Raw genomic sequence first — 16,972 nt, forward strand, 5'->3', positions numbered from 1 at the left:
GGAAGAGAGAGGGGAACCAGAAGCAGCATGCAGGAGACCAAAGGTACAAAAAAGCTGCAGGTAACCAAAATGTCTGGATTATATAGGGAAGTGCCTCTGGGGAGAGGGCAGCCCAGATCCTGGGCTAGAGTTCTGGGTAGGGATTGGGTATGCCAACCATGCCTCGTAACTTTAGGAACTGAGGAATGCTAGGAGAACCTAGAAGCCAGGTCCAATTTGATATAAATAGGCACCTCAGCCCTTTGTCCCATTTTGGAACTAAACATTGAACTCAATATCATTCTTCAGCCAAAGGTGTCCTTTAAGGCCAGCAGCTCCCTTTGTAGGGCCCTAAAAGTCTTCATGTTTGTGGTGTTGTCATTGGGCAGTCCCAGAGGATAGACCCTGGGTCTTCTGGACATTTTAGATCCTCTTTCATTTTGATAGTAGCAGAAAAGATTCCCTAGCAGCCCACATTCTTTTGCGTGAGAATTGACATAATGACCTTCACCAAGTACAAGGATACTTCTGCTTCGGCTGGGAAAAACAAGGAGCAAAGCCAGCCCTCCTGGAAAAGTAAGCTTGTTCAAGTATTCTTTTTGTTTTGAAGTGGATGATTGCTTTGGGGATTCCTTTCTGTTTCATTCAAACAGATAATTTTAGAGTCAATTATCTTGCAAAACAACAAACAAATCTGGTGTGGTGGCACACAACTGGAATTCCAGTGCTTGGAAGGTGAAGGCAGGACAATCAGAAGTTCAAGGTCCTATATTGGCATTCAAGGCTAGCCAGCTTGGACCTGGGCTCAAATATCAGCAAAACGGTACCAGTATCTTAACATTCTGGACAGCATGGTTTGACAAAGTGAGAGGCAGAGTTGTTGTCCCTCAGTATCTATGGGGCTCCGTTCAGGACTCCCCCCAATCTCCCTATCAATTCAGAGGCTGACAGTTGCTTAAGGCCCTAGTATTAGCATGTAACCTATACATAGCCTCCCACGTACTTTAAATCATCTCTAGATAACTAATAACATCTAATATAGTTTAAACCTTATATAAATAGTCAACCTCAGTTTTGTAATTTGCATGTTGTGATTTTGTGTGCAGTTGAAGATTGCACATAGACCTTGTGGATGCTGAGGGGCTGTCTGCACATGCAAAGAACTCATTTGAATAGGAGAATTCCATTTATAGTGTCACTTTCCTAATTACTCCTATTATTAATTTTGAATTCATCTTATTATATAAAATTCATTTAAGGAAGTACTTCAGCTAACAGAAGATCATAAACATAATGGATGTTTTCAGCTATTTATAGTTCAATATGCAAATTTAATAATATTAAAACGCAGTCCTTATACCATAACCACAAATAGGTTAAATTATGCCATCATGTTTCCAGGAAATTGGCTGGAGTCTGTTTTCATCTGTCAATTTAAATAAACATGTACAAGTTTGAGGGACACTATGGTCTTTTGTGATACTTTGCGAACTCAGAAATATTTTCATGAATGTTAATTGCCCACCAAATTTCTAAAATCATCCAATATGTCTTGAATGATTTTGGTATTTTTCCCTGAGAGATATGCCCTGATCTTTTGTATAGCAGAGGCAGATGTGTTTTGATCTCTCTCTTTTTCTCTAAATCTCTCTCTTTAAATGCTAAATATCAGAATGCTGATAGGGTTGTCCTAAGCCACATTGCTCATTACTAATTTCTCCAGTGGGACAAATCTGGAGGGCCATTAAACAAGCCAGGAAAATTCCAACAAGCAGAATGAATTGTTCCTAAGAACTAATTATTATTATTTTTAAGGTTGTTGCAAGTTGGTAGTTAAATAGTCATTTTCTGAGAAATTAAATTATGCAAGTTTATAATTAAATAAGTTTTATTAAAACAAAGAGAATACATCTAAAATCCCCACTTCCTATTTCCTGTTGCCTACACTCTTGAGATTATTTGCACACCTATTGCATGAGAAAAATATTAATATAAATGGTGCACTATATATTTTCCTACCTCCATGTTCAGAGATTTCACCTTAGTACCTTGGAATTGGTTCTTTTTAGGTCTCAGTTATCTTGAGATGTCAGCAACACTACAACTCAAAAATGCCTACACCCATTCCTCAGTCATTCATTACACTATCTCAACGGTTTGAAAGCATTTACTGGTATATGTAGTATATTTAACCACTTTTTAGTACTTAGATTTTTAAAATTCTGAAGTTATGTGTCTAACTCTTCTGCTACAGTCTCAATATGAAGTACCCTCCAAGAAGTAAAGCATGTGGAAGGTTTGACCATGTAATGCTAAACTATATAATAGAAGCTATGCTCAGAAGTGGGGTTTTGGAGAGTTATTAGATCATCTGACCTTATGAGTGGACAAACCCATTGAAGGACTCATAATTTAAGGACATTATTGAGAGATGGTGAAAATACTAGCAGGTGAGGCTTGACGGCAAGAATTAGGTCACCAACAAGTTTTCCTTTGAAGGATAGTATCACACTGTAAAGTTAGGAGCCAAAAATAAGACCTTGTCTCTTAAATTGTGTTCTCTTGTCATAGTGATGAAAACAAAACAAAACAGGAACATGCCTTCATTGAATCAGTAAGTAGTTACAGTGTGATATGCAAACACTGTACAGAGACATACAGACACTGCATAGTTAACAAAGAAATGATGAGTGCAAGCCTGCACACGATCTTTGGAGTCACAAGGATCTGCCACGTGGACCTGATGAGATGGGGATGCTGTTCCAGGAGTCACCATACAACTGTGAGTTTCCAGGCGTTAAAAACTTGAGCTCCTTATTTTGCATTTCTGAGCATCAGTTACCCCAAGTGTGGAATGAGGGGAAAGAAAGCCCATTTTCCAGAGTTTTTATGAGGATAGGACTATATAATCACTCCACATAGTCCAAATTTGGTTTTACTTTTCCATGAGGTAGGAAATTAATATAAGTTCCTTTAAAAATTAATCAGTTAATTAATTTAGTGTGTGTATGTGTGTGTGTTTGTGTGTGTGTGTATGAGTGAGTGTATGTGTGTGAGTGTGTATGAGTGTATGAAGGAGTATGTGTGTGTGTATGTGTGTGTGTATATGAGTGTATGTGTGTGTATGTGAGTGTATGTGTGTGAGTGTGTATGAGTTCTGTGCCACAGGAGGCATGTGGAAGTCAAAGGAACACTATGACAGTTGTCCTCGAGACACAGTTTTTCTAATATATTGTCTTTGTTTCTGGATTACATTCTGTAACTGAACTTTTGAGCCCTTGCTTCAGAAGTCACAGGGCATCACTGCACCCACTCTGCCAGGCTCTGAGTTGATAAGGGAGAAATGAGATGGGCTTATTTTGGCTCACAATTTGGACACGTGGGCTTCAGTCCCCTCATCTTGTGGGTACCTGGGGTTGAAGGCTGGCCATCAGCCTTGATACCAAGCACCTTCATCCCTTCAAGCTGTCTCACCAGCCTGCCAAAATGTACATTCTAATTAGAGGTTTAGAATAGCTTGACAAAGGCTGCAGCCTTTCCTTTTGACCCGTTACTCAATTGTCAAACAGCTAGGAAAATCAGTAATTGTTTCCCACCTCTGCTCTGACACCTCTTGCAACTGGACAAAATGACACAGGCATTTAAATCCCATTCTCTGAAATTCCTTTACCAAATGATGTCTTCCGGTTGCATACTGGTGGGATAAAGTTCAATGAGAAAGAGGCAGCCATGCTAAAATACCTACATGGCAGGTTTTCAATGAGACTCAAAAGAGATGAAAAGTTCCCAAACATCAATTAAAATTTCTATTTCTACTTCTTTTCTTTTGCTTTCCTAAGTCTAAACTATTGATAGAATTCTATGCGTCAAGCATATTATTGATATGGAAAAATGTTAAGTCGTCCATTTAATGATACTATTAGGGCAGAAGTTAATGGCTCATAATGGTTTGGGGGAGTTGAAGATGAAAGCAATGTACTGTTTTGTGATGGAAGATGAAAATATCCACATAGAAGGGGATTAAAATACCCACGCCAGTCATCAATAAAACCATAAAGGGGACAGAAGGGAAGGGATGCTGGTGCTGAAGGCCTTTCGTATTGCAGGCAAAGATGCAGTTTTGAACAAACATTCAGCCTGAGCCATCTACAAACGTTGATCTTGTTGATTGCTTAAAAAAGGCTTACAATGCTTTTCCTTTTGTTCTTTCCTTATGTTCTAATACTATAGTATTCTGAAAATTGCTATTTACATTAAGAGTTACTCCCCCTCTTGAGAAGGGTGGGAGAAATTAAAGGAATCCTCAGAAAGAGACTCGAATGGCAAGGTAGAGATGTGGTGTGGTAAATTCCAGTCTGCTTCTTGTCCTTCATGTATTTGGACTCATATGTGTCATATCTCCCTTCCTGAATCCGAGGGCAGCAGAGTGGATCACAGTGAAGTGATTGATGCCCTGTGGCTTCTGAAGCAAGAGCTCAAAGGTTGAGTTGCAGAATGTGATTCAGTCTGCCCAGTTAATTTAAACTTTTCAGAATTTAGTAAAACTGCCTCCTATATTGTATGCACCATATTTACACATATTATCTGCAATTTAGATTTAAGTGGAAATCCCGAACTTTCATTTGGAAATCTTAGAAGCCTGTGAAGTACATATGGCTTTGTCTACCTTCTCCCTTGGATTGTTTACCATTGTCTTAAGACTGGTCAGGAAGCCTGTGTGAAGAGAAGCCGAGATATCCTCCGCAGCGGCAGCATCATCCAGGTGTCTACACGAGGAAGCCACCTTGCAGCGTTCGGAGTGGTTGGAATTTGTCTTTCCATACTCGAATGCACCTCATCATCTTTTGTGGTTGTTCATTTGATAGTGTTCTTAGCAGTTCCTAGTCACAGGTTTCACTAGCAAGGCACCCACCATGATATCCCAGTGCCTGATACTGTAAATGCTGAACCGACTCGCTTCCCATCCTCACTTTCTAATTCATTTTTCCCCTTTGTTTTTGACACAGAATTTCACTGTATGTCTGGCTGAACTCACTCTGTAGACCAGGCTGGCCTTAAACTCAGAGATCCACCTGCCTCGGTCTCCCAAGTGCTGGAATTAAAGGTGTACACTACCACATCTGGCTCTTTTTCCTTAAAAAAAAAAAAAACCACCGAGTTATCTGGTGTGTGTGTGATATGTGTACATGTGCAGGAGTGCAAGCCATAGTGAGCATGTGGAGGCCAGAGGACAACTTTTAGAATTTGTTAACACCTTTTACCTAGTTGAGGCAGACTCTTGTCTTCAAAGCATAATTCAGGCTTGACCTTCTAGGCTGTAGTTCTAGCTCTGCCTCCGTGCTTTGGAAAGAGTGCTTGGATTAGTGTTCAGTGTCAAAATATCCAGCCCTTTATATGGATTCTTGGGGCCAATCCCAGGTCTTCGGGCTGGTGTGGCTGGTGCTTTTACTTGCTGAGCCATCATCTCCTCAGCCCCACCCCCAACCTTCCTTTGATAGTGTCTCAAAATATGAGCTAGCTTGGTCTCACTTCTTGATTCTCCTGCCTCCACCTCCCAAGTGCTGGGATTACAGACTGTGCCTCATGCCTGGCTTTGTTCAGGCCTTTATCTGTGAAACAGCTTCAACTGTTTCCTACCTTGCAGGGTTGGTGTGAAGATTAAATGCACTGAGAGGCAAAATGCGCCAGGTTCATGGGAGGGGCTCAATGCTCAAAGGAAGAGTCTTCATTAGCTCGGTGATTAGCTTGCATGAGAATCAGCTGGAGGCATGGCTAACACTCTGATTACTGGGCCCCATTGCCCCCTACGTTTCTGATTAAATAAGTCTGGATGTGGCCAAGTGCTGCTGCTGCTAATTCTGGGACTGAGTCCTGCCTTCACTAATGCTCTCAATGGTTGAGGCCTTGCTGGGAGACTGTGCTCTCATTTCTGTTTATAAATGATTGGTGTTGGCTGGGTGCAGCTCTCAGCCCAGGCAGAGCTGTCAGGAGTGGGAAGTCTGATTTCTCTTAACTCAAGCAGGCACAGAAGTTTCTGATTTATTTCTGGCTATAATCAATACCTCGAGGCAAGGGGCTGCTCTTAGCCAGCAGGAAGTCTAGAAGAGTAGAAAGACAGAGCTTCTGTTCTAAATTCGGAAGCAGGCATGCTCTGATATCCCCGGAGGTGGGGAGTGGGAGAGAACCACTTCCGGGAACCTCCCCTATTTCTCTTTGTGCCCACATCTGCTGATATTCCTTCTACAAAACAGCAGTGTTTGTATGAAATGCCTGCACATCCTCCCCAATCCTTTAAATCATTTCTAGGTTACCTCACATAATGGAAACGAGATATAGACAGTTATCACAGCCTATTGTTTTCTTTCTTTTTTTTTTTTTTTTTGCATTTTGTTATTAACAAAAAGAGTGTGGGCATGTTCAACGATGATGCAACTCTTTTCCTGAGTGTTTTCCATCGGTGTTGGTGTGATGCATGGCATACCATGGCTATGAAGAATTGAACACAAGGCCATTTTTGCAGCTCCTGGACTCCTGACTGCAAGCCTCACAAAATGCAAAGAATTCAGTTAGAGAATGAACTACTGCCATTCTGTTAGACATCTCACTCAGGTTTGGGAGGTGGATTTAATGTAAATAATCTTCTATGGGTCAGGAACAAACATTTTTGTTTCTCTTTGTTGGTTTGTGTTAAATGAATAGCCCCTTATAGTTGTTTTCTGTCCTTCTACCTTTTTGTAAATGACAAACTCATCCTAAAGTAGTTCAGGAGAGGCAAAACTTTCTCTCATTCTCTCTATTGTCTCTCTCTCTGGTTCTTGAAGACAGAGGTTTTTTTTTTTTTTTTTTTTTTTTTTTTTTTTTTGTTGGTGGTGTGTGTGTGTGTGTAATAGCCCTGGCTGTCCTGGAATTCATTTTGTAGACCAGGCTGGCTTCAAACTCACAGAGATCTACATGCCTCTGCCTCCAGAGTGCTGGAACTAAAAGCATGTGCTACCACACCCAACTAAAACTCCCGTCTTTCAAATTATCTGGAAATTAACTGACAAAAGTCAAAAGGAAAAGGAGACATACTGTATTAGCATGTTTCCATACACAAAGTGTTCACAGAAAAGTTGTTAACACCAAAAGATGGATGACAAGGGCTTACATGTCTACTCCCCAAAGGCTGAAGAACTGTGAAAGATGAAAGAGGATGTTTGGAGCTCCTGGAGGCAGTAAGTTGGTGACTAGGAAATATATTGCTAGAAGGGGCTGCTCAGTCGAGAGTGGTTCCATCCTGGTTAGGAGACAGGCTGTCTTTACAAAGGGAAATTTATTTCCTAGCCAAAAAAAAAAAAAAAGGTGTTCCTGCAGCTTCTTAAACTCTGTCAGCTAAAATAACCCAGCCGGAGTGGCATTGGGGGGGGGGCATACCCTTATCACCTTTAGCAGCTTTGTATCAGACTACACAGTACACAGGAGACCAGCAGACAGTTTTGTTCCCTTGCAAGCTCTGATTCAGCAGGTCTGGACCGGAGGCTTGTCATCCTGTATTTCTAACCAGGATCACCTGGGGGAGGTTTTTAAGCTTCAGTCCAGCTTACCTGAGCAGGATTCATATTGGAGGAACTGTTTGCTAGACCCTGCAGCTCAGAGATGTTAGCCTCCCTTCTTTCTCACCTTCCATCAGCCTATACAGGGCCAGCTTTAGACAAATAGGATCGTGACCCACCAAAGCCCAACAGGTACCCATTTTAAATTCAAGCAAACATTGATCTCAGTACTCTAGGAAAGAAAAGGGATATTTCCTGCTGATTCCTGTTTTTTTATATTTACTTATTCACTAAGACAAGCCCTTTGAAATCAGCACATACTGATTCCCCACTAACAGCCCTACCCTGCATCTCCTGCAGTTTTCCAGCAGGGTCTGAGTAGCCTTTGCTCAAGCTCCATCTTTGCAGGAAGTGCCTTCAGCTGTTCTGATTTCATTTTGGCCCTGATTCTTAGTAGCACATTCCAGCCATTTCAGAAAGGACTCATCCCAGCACACTTTAGGTTAGCATTTCTGACCTTGCAGCATGTAATCAACAATTTGAAGAGAGCCTTGTTTTTGGAATTTGGCGATTCAGTCTAATGACCAATGGAATGTTGGTTGGTGAATGTACCTGGTTTTCTCTAAGGATACATGACCCCTTAAGAAAGGAAGGAAGAGGGATGTTCTATCTCTGGGACTTGGAAGGTTTCCTTACACCAAGGCTCAATGATCTGGTCCAGAATTTTTCCCATCCCTCCCTGGTGGACCAAAAGGTAGCTGGCTACTTTGTTGTGTATTCCTTAGGGTGTTATTTCCATTTCACCCCTTAATAAATAGTCCTGATCCAACACTTCTGTGGATTTCTACTTTAAATGGTGACCAACATGGGGATAACCCAATGACCACCTAAATCTGGCCTATTGCCAGCCCCTTTGGCCCACCACTGGGTTTGGTAAGGGTGTACAGGGATAGCTACACATCTCAACTCCATCTTTTGAAATTCCTACTCCACCAGGCACACAGATCACATTCAGGAGAACTTCTAAGCTTTACTCATGTTTAACATACTTGACATCTTATGATTCAATGGAATCGTTTGCAATGGGGATAGAGTATCTCAATTCACTATTTATCTGTTTACTTATGTTTACAGGTTCTCATGTGTTCTCTAGACTGGTCTCAAGCTTGCTATAGATATGGGCTTATATACAGTGCTGGGGATGGAACCCAGGGATTTCTGTGAGCTAGACAAGCACTCTAGGAGTTGAGTTGCATCACCAACCTCCACAATCATTTTTGAATAAAGACCTATTTGGTCATGGGTCCAACTTTTTTAGGTATCTTTTCCTGGGATCCTTGTCTATTTTTCAAAACTGAACTTCTTGTCAGAAATATTGAATGTAGTTTGGCAAACTACCAAGCAAAGTTCAAATGTTGCTTCTGTTTCTGCTGCTGCTGTTACTGGTTTCTTGAACATTTGCATCCTATGCAGAGGGTTGTTGCTGCTCCTATTGCTTTTAAAATTGGTGATAAGGCTCATGGTCTACTTTTCTCTGATCCCTTTTTCTCTCTCCACCTCCTACTTCTCTCTAATGAACATTTTCTTGGGTGGATTAGTAATTCCCTTTCTCTCTCTCTCTCTCTCTCTCTCTCTCTCTCTCTCTCTGTAGCCCTGACTGTCCTGGAACTTGCTTTGTAGACTAGACTGGCCTGGAACTTACAGATATCCATCTGCCTCTGCCTCCTAAGTGCTGCCTGAAGTCCTGCCTTCACCACCCAGCTGGATCAGTAATTCTAAAAAGTACTTATGTGTATTTCAGCAAAAGTTTATTAAATTGGGGAGAGAATGCAGAATAGACTATCAACTTTGATACCAGATTTCTAACAGAAAATAAATCTTACAATTAAAGAGTCTTTAGGATGGAAGGCAGCTTTTTGAAAATTGTCTGTATATGAGCTGGGCAGAGTGGCTTGTGCCTTTAATCCCAGCACTCAGAAGGCACAGGCAGGTAGATTTCTGTGAATATGAAGCCAGTTTATTCTACATAGCAAGTTCCAGCCCAGACAAAGTTACATTGTGAGATCCTATCTCAAAAAGAAAGTGGAAAAAAAAAAAGTGTGTGTGTGTATGTGTTGTATATTTGTGTTTATGGGTGAGTGTTCCTGTGAGTATGTAGATAGGCACAAGTATGTGAGTATTTGTGTAAAGGCCAGAGCTAGACATTATGTGTCTTTTGTATTCATTCACCACATTAGTTTTTGAGACATGTTGTTACTGAACATGTAGCTCACTGATTAGCTAGAATGGCTGGCCAGCAGACTAAATGGATCTGCCTGTCTCCTGCCTGCAACACTAGAGTTAGAGATGTCTGTCTTTGTGTCCTTCTGGAGATCCAAACTCTTTACCCAATGCTTGCTTGTGTGGCAGACTCTTTAACAACAAAGCACTCTTAACATCTCTCCAGCTCTGAAGATAAATTTTAAAATATTTGAGTTTCTAAAATAATTTCATGAATTACAAATAATAAGAAAATAAAAACCACTTAGAAACTCTTCACAAAGGATGATGACTGTCTGGATTTGGGATTTTGTTTCTCAGGTTTAAATTTTTTGTTTATTTGTTGATGTTTGTGGTGGTAGTGATTGCGTGAAAGACTTGACATGTGTTAGGTATACACTCCACCACCCAGCAGTATCCTCAGGACCACTGGCTGTATTCTTAATGTCTATCTCTAGATACTGTACCTATCATACATACATAGGGTCATAATAGTTTTCTTTTCTAAAGGTTGTATCTACAGAAAAATTCAGCTTAAATATATGGTGAATGGCTGTCTTCCAATTATTAATGGATGCCTTTTTAATTGTGCTAATATGATTAACATCTTAAGCTGTTCTTATTTTATCCTTGGTTTATATATCCATTTGCCATTCATTCAACTAGCATTTATGGAATGGTGTCTCTGCTTCATGGGCTGAGCACACAGCTATTATTTAATTTAAATATTTAACTTCCGTTGTAATGGCTTTACTAAATACTGTTCCTGAAGCCTAGTTTTAACAGCTTGTGTTTCTTGGCTTTAAAAATTGTATGCCTAATTTTTTAATGTACCAAATAATGTAAATTTCACTTTATTTTCATCATTTTTTTCCCTAAGGAATGAGGGTTAAAAATGAACATCTTTGTTCATGGAAATTGCTGCTTGAAGGAAAACAATTAAGATCTTACACATGGGAAGCAAAAACCCATCTGATGAAAGTAAAGGGAAATTTAAATTATGATTTACTGCTTATGAAAATGACTTTGTTTATAAAGTGGAGTTTGGCAATCTCACTCAATGAATATAGTAATTTAAGCAAATTTTGCATTAAGAATGAATCATAATAAGAGTTCTCTATTGTGACATTGAAAGAATTTAATGGCCATTTGTTTTACAGCAATTTTCTGAAAGAATTGGTCAAGTACCAGAAGCTCACTGGGATGACAAATGGCTCACAAGGAACTGCTTTGAAAGAAAACACTACTTTTTGTTTTTGAAACAAATTTGTGTAAATACTAGACATACTTCAGGATCTGTAAATCGCATTCTTTGACTATAAACTCCAAAGGGGCAGCTTTGTTTTTTCAGGTCTTTCTTTCTTTTCAAAAACTTAAATTACTTTTTGTCTATTTATTGTGTGTGTGCACTCACATTAGAAGCTACTTCTGGAACTCTGGGTCATAGGGTTTTACCTACTAAGCCAATTCCAGTCTCCTTTTTAAGCCATATCCCTGCATCTTCCAATGCAGCAAAGAGTTAGACTGTGTTTGGCCGCCATCTCTCTCCCTATGTTTTTTTCTTAAGCAATTGATACCCTGCTGGTTAGCTCAGGCTTTGCAGCTCTTGAATCTGGCCATGACAATATGAGCTTTTTCCTTCTCTACGTCCCTCTTTAATAATGTTTCTTATAGATCATCCTCAGAATTTTACTATGGCTCTATCAATAAATGTAAGACCTTTGTCTCAAACAATCACAAATCTACATTGATTTACAAATGTAACTGCTACTATTATTGTAATGGCCTAGTTTCAAGTAATGTTATTTATAGTACAAATCACATAAAATCAATGAGAATACAAACTAACATTGTTCATTTTCAGAAACGAGTAAGATGGCTGCCAATTTTTCCAATTTCAAAGCATGTATCTTCACTTGATTAAATAGTCTAGAGTTATGTTTGCAGATTAAAGAAAAGGAATGACCGGAGGAAGGGTGCCCATTCATTTCTGAGTTTGTCATTTTTCTGACCTAGCTGCCTAACTTGTTTTACATGAACAGACATGGACCATCTCTAGGGCTGGATCCAAGTCACACAGGATTGGATATGGACACAACTTCTTAGGCTCTTTTAAAGAAAAAGTTGATTTTTTTTTTACTTTCATAAAAGTACTTTTATGAAAATAAATAACCAGATAAACTTGGCATTGGGGTAGATGAACATGATGGGCTTTGTGGTAAATCTATCTACCTCTCGATTTACAAATATATAGCAAACTGAGGCAGGAAGCTGAAGTAAGCTGCCCCTCAGAATTGTGTACGGCTCATGGAATTAATTGCGTTATACAGAACAAGCACAGCGGTGTGGAAAACTATTCATTCCTCTGGATGTATTCGTAAAAGATCTTTTCTCAGTACTCAGGAGAGAATTCTGTGGACTCAACCACAACACAAGCAATTTGATTCTCTCAGAAGGAGCAACAGAACTGTTTCTGATTACTTGAATGATCATTTTTAGGGTTATCAGAAACAACATTCAAAATAAAATTGTAGAACAGCTAATTTGCTTTATGTCTGTAAGCCTAGCTGAAGATTTTTTTTAATACTCAGTTGTTCACATTATGAATAATTCAGTAATAACATAAGGTAGTGTATAAAACAGGCAAATTAATGGCTGACCAAATCCTGAGGTCCTGTAGGATGCCCCCAAAGTGGAGAAAGGTGTATACAGTTTCTGCTGCAGATACTATCTTAGTACAGGTGAGATTTCCCTATAAGAATCAATAAAAGACTTTCACCTTCAGAGTAGGTTCTGGGGAAGGAAGACTCAGAGAGGCTCACTTAAGTTACAGGTGAGGGCCATAGCACCAAAGGAAGGTCAGCCACATCAAACACAAAGTGTCAGTCTCTAGATTGGCTAGTCTCACCCGGAACTTAATAGGTATGCAAATTGTCGAGCCCCACCTTGACTTTCCATCTCAGGCCTGTTCCCAGAAGCCTAGACTTGAGCTACTAAGAACTCCTGCTCTCAATTATACTAACCCAGAGAATTCCCAAAAGAATATGAAGGGATGCTTCTGGAAGATTAAGATGGTAACCGAAGATTAGATATATTGCATAGAGAAGTCGTAAGCTGGGAAGTCTGTTTGTTTAAACTGGTGTCTTAATCAGCATGGTGTATATAAATTATAACATTTGCTGGTGCATTTAAAAGCTGCTCCTGGATAGGCATTTGTCATCATCATTTCTATGATACAGCCTATTAAAGTATACCAATATGCCTTTGTGAGCCTACCTTGAATTATTTAATAATCAACTCAATGCTTTCATTTTATTACAGTGAAAGCTAATTTAATGAATCCTATATAGTAACTAACTAGTCAGAGAAAATCCCATTTTATAATAATATGAAATCCAATACAAATCCAGCTACTACATACATAGACACCCATCAATTATAAAGAGACTCCTTCATATTAGGGGATTTGGGTGTTTGCCGGAAGTTGTAAATGAGAATGTTGTTTCTTAGACATAATTTCAAGCAAACCCACCAATTTGCAATAGAGTTGGTTAACAGAAAGAAAAGGATTGAAGGGAGGGGATAGTGAAAAAGAAACAGTGGCTGTAGTGAAGGGTGAATGACAGGGAGAGGACAAACTGATGAGGAGAAAAAGAGACAGAAAGAAGAAATATGCAGGTGGGAAGTATAAAAACACACCTCAAAACAGAGAGATGATCAGGGCTATTGGGCTGCCTGGGCTGGGTAATGAGCATCATCCAGCAGGTCCTGCTACAATCTGCTCTGTGCCTCTGGGCACAAGCTGACTCTAATGCCACTGGACGGCTGCCCTGTAAGTGTTTTCTTAAGTTTGAAGTCTTAGCAATTTTTACATGCCCATCCAGAGAAAACCTGCAGAGTGAGAAACACACAGCAAATGTACATACGGAACCCCGAGTGTGAAGCGATAGTGTTTACATAAATCTTACACAATTTGAGAATAACGCAATTTGACACAAGAGACAGGTTGATGAAATGTCTGAGGCTTTTTTTTCCCCCCTTCTTCTTGGCATTATAGTTGAGTGGGTAGAACAGAGCCATGGGAAAGCTGAGAGCTGGCTCCGGCTCCTGGCTCTGTGGCTGACATCCTGTGATTCAGGGCAAGAGACATGGCTTCGTCCCTGGAATTATTACAGAGCAGATTGGAAGGAGAGGCGTTCAAGGGTTTGTACAGTCTCCAGTCTTCTGGGGTTTCAGAAGATTGGGAAGGTTATCCAGCAGACAGCAGCCAAGCCACATACACCCCAGCCAGTTTCCTCGGGTCAGGCTGTATAAAGAGAGTTTTTGAAGACCAAACCTTAACTGGTGTTAGTGTTGGAGCCATGCGAGGCTGCTGGACATGGAAGCAGGATGGAGGCCTGGGAGAGTGTGATAAGAAAGGGCCGCACTGGGTTTGGAAATCCATCAGGCTGTGGAATGAGTGCCTGAATGCATTAGGCGAGCTTCGAGGACCTGGAGTGAGAAAAAGGCTCAGAGTTAGACATCATATGTGTGTTCTATCATTAGCAGAGGTGGTAGGGTAATCCCTGGCAGAGGGTCAGGGCCATGAGTGTGCAGTACAGGAGGGCAAGCATCCTGGGATGCACATGGTATGTTCCCAGCGCCATTACTGTCTTACAGAATGTGCATGGACACTGCTACTGTACTCTTGTTACAGATGAGAGAACTGAGGTAGGGAAGCTGTGAGGGTACCCCCAGGCCGTGGCTCAAAGGATGTGCATGGAGGCTTGCTATACAGGAATGGAAGCCGAAAGGGATGCGAGTGTTGTCAAGCTTTAGACCAGAAAGCTGTTGTTGGCACATGGGTAACAGCGCGATGTCTCCATGCATCCCGTGGGGCTTCACAGAATGTAGAAGGCTAGAGGAGTTTGCCATAACTTCCGTTCTGGAGAGAAGTAGTTGCATGCTCTGTTTTGCTGGTCCAGGTTTGTTGTAGAGCCAGGATGTCTCTCCAGGCACTGGAGGTACAGGACAACTGGCTTCGGTGCCTGGACAGGAGGCAGGGCTCAGTAACATTATAGAACCACAGACTTAAATAAACTGTTTTCTTCACACGAGGCATTGCTTTTCTCTGTGTTAATCTGCAAAATGGAAGCGAGAGTAAGAGGGAATTTGGAGAGATGAATAAAAGGAATATAATATAGGGATTGTCTTGCTGATGTTTGATTAAATAATGTTTCTTGTCTTGTTTAAAAAATACTAAACTGTTTTCTTAACAGAAGACAAAGAGGAAAGTTCGTAATTACTAATATATTTGAATGAATCAAGTAGTCTTCCAAACTGGGTAAAATAAATCAACAAATGTAGAGGGAAGTTGAAGATGATTAATGCATAATTTACAGGCTAACATAATCTCTCTCTCTTTACACACACACACACACACACACACACATACACACCCTGAAAATCTAAAGTACAATCTGAAAAAAAATCTCATTTCAATAATGCAACTGTTGAAATTCTTTTGCTGTATTTTCAATGTGTATACGTGTGTACCTGCTTGTCTTTCTGTACACCATATACATGCCTGGTGTCTACAGAGGTCAGAAGATGCCATTGGGTCCCAGGACTGATGATATGGTCACTTGTGTTCTATCAAGTGGATGCTGGGAACTAAATCCCAGTCCTATGCAGCAAGTGCTCTTAACTGCTAGGCCACCCCTCTAGTCCCGTTAAGCTCTGTTTCAGGATGGACAAGACCGTGGGCAACCTTGAGGGCTAGGTAGTAAGTACTTCAACACACTGACGAATGTTTCCCCGTCTAGCAAGGGTGACACCTGTGATGAATTGATGAACTGGCACCCCGATTTTCTTCTCAGCTGTGTCTTCTGAAAAACCCTACTACTTTTAAAAACTTGTCTTAATTTTCCTTTCTCTAGAACTGGGAAAAACCCACTGAACTTTGAAAGCAGTGACTCCAATTTGGGATCTGGTCCTGGACCATCCTATAACACCATGGTATGAGTTTTGCCAGCCACAGCTGTCAGCTGATTAGTGCTTAGACTTACTAATCACACCATAGTGCCTTTGCTTCACAAACAAGGACACTGGAGAACAACCAAGTCTTCTAGAGTTGAAAGCTGGGAGGCTTAAGAGGAGTTTTTCCATCCTAGGAACAGCTTACAAATGACCAGACAAAGGCTTATATTAATTGTAAATCCTCGGCCAATAGCTCAGGTTTATAACCAGCTCTTGCATTTTAAGTTAGCCCATATTCCTTATTTACACTCTGCCATGTGGCAGTACTTTAATAGCATGGTATATTCATTTCCTTCTTCTCTCTCCATGTCTGGCTGGCATCTCCAGACTCCACCGTTCTTCCTCCTATCATTCGCAGTTTGGCTCTCCTACCTAGCATTAGCCTGTTCAGCTATTGATCAGTCAGCTTGCTAAACCATTCATGGTGACATATATTCACAGTGTGAGGGGATATTTTACAGCAGAGAGGCCAGAGGCAAAGACATTCTCTGCACTGCCCACACTCTGGTTCTATTGTCCAGTCGAATTAAATGTTTTCCCTAATATTCTTGGAGGGTTTTTTGTTTTGTTTTGTTTTGCCCTTACATAGGAAATGAACGCCAGCATTCAGCTTTCCTGTTTAAAAAAAAATTCACAGAAACAGAGGAGTTGAAAACAAGGATTCAAAGAGGTATTTGAACACACTTGCTCATAAATACATGATTTCCAAGAGTCAAAAAGAAAAGCAACTCAAAGCATGTCATTGATGGCGTTTGCCTTTAATCCCAGCACTCGGGAGGCAGAGGCAGGCAGATCTCTGTGAGTTTGAGGCCAGCCTGGTCTACAGAGCTAGTTCTAGGATAGCCTTCAAAGCAACACAGGGAACCCCTGTCTGGAAAAACAAACACAAAAACAAAAATGAGAGAGAGAGAGAGAGAGAGGGAGAGAGAGAGAGAGAGAGAGAGAGAGAGAGAGAGAGAGAGAGAGAGAGAGAGAAGCAACTCAAGTACATACTGGTAGACAGTGTATAAACAAACTGTGATGGGTACATACAGTGGATGTTCACAAGTACCTACAGGTAAACCATAAACCATGAATAAACAGTGTGCTGGGTACACACAATGGGATATTTAGCTTTTAAAAGAAACATAGACTACCACACAGGTGAACCTTGAAGACAAGTTAAGTTCAATAAATCAGTCATG

This window comes from Phodopus roborovskii, unplaced genomic scaffold (genome assembly GCF_943737965.1).
Source record: "Phodopus roborovskii unplaced genomic scaffold, PHOROB, whole genome shotgun sequence".
NCBI classification, from domain to species: domain Eukaryota; kingdom Metazoa; phylum Chordata; class Mammalia; order Rodentia; family Cricetidae; genus Phodopus; species Phodopus roborovskii.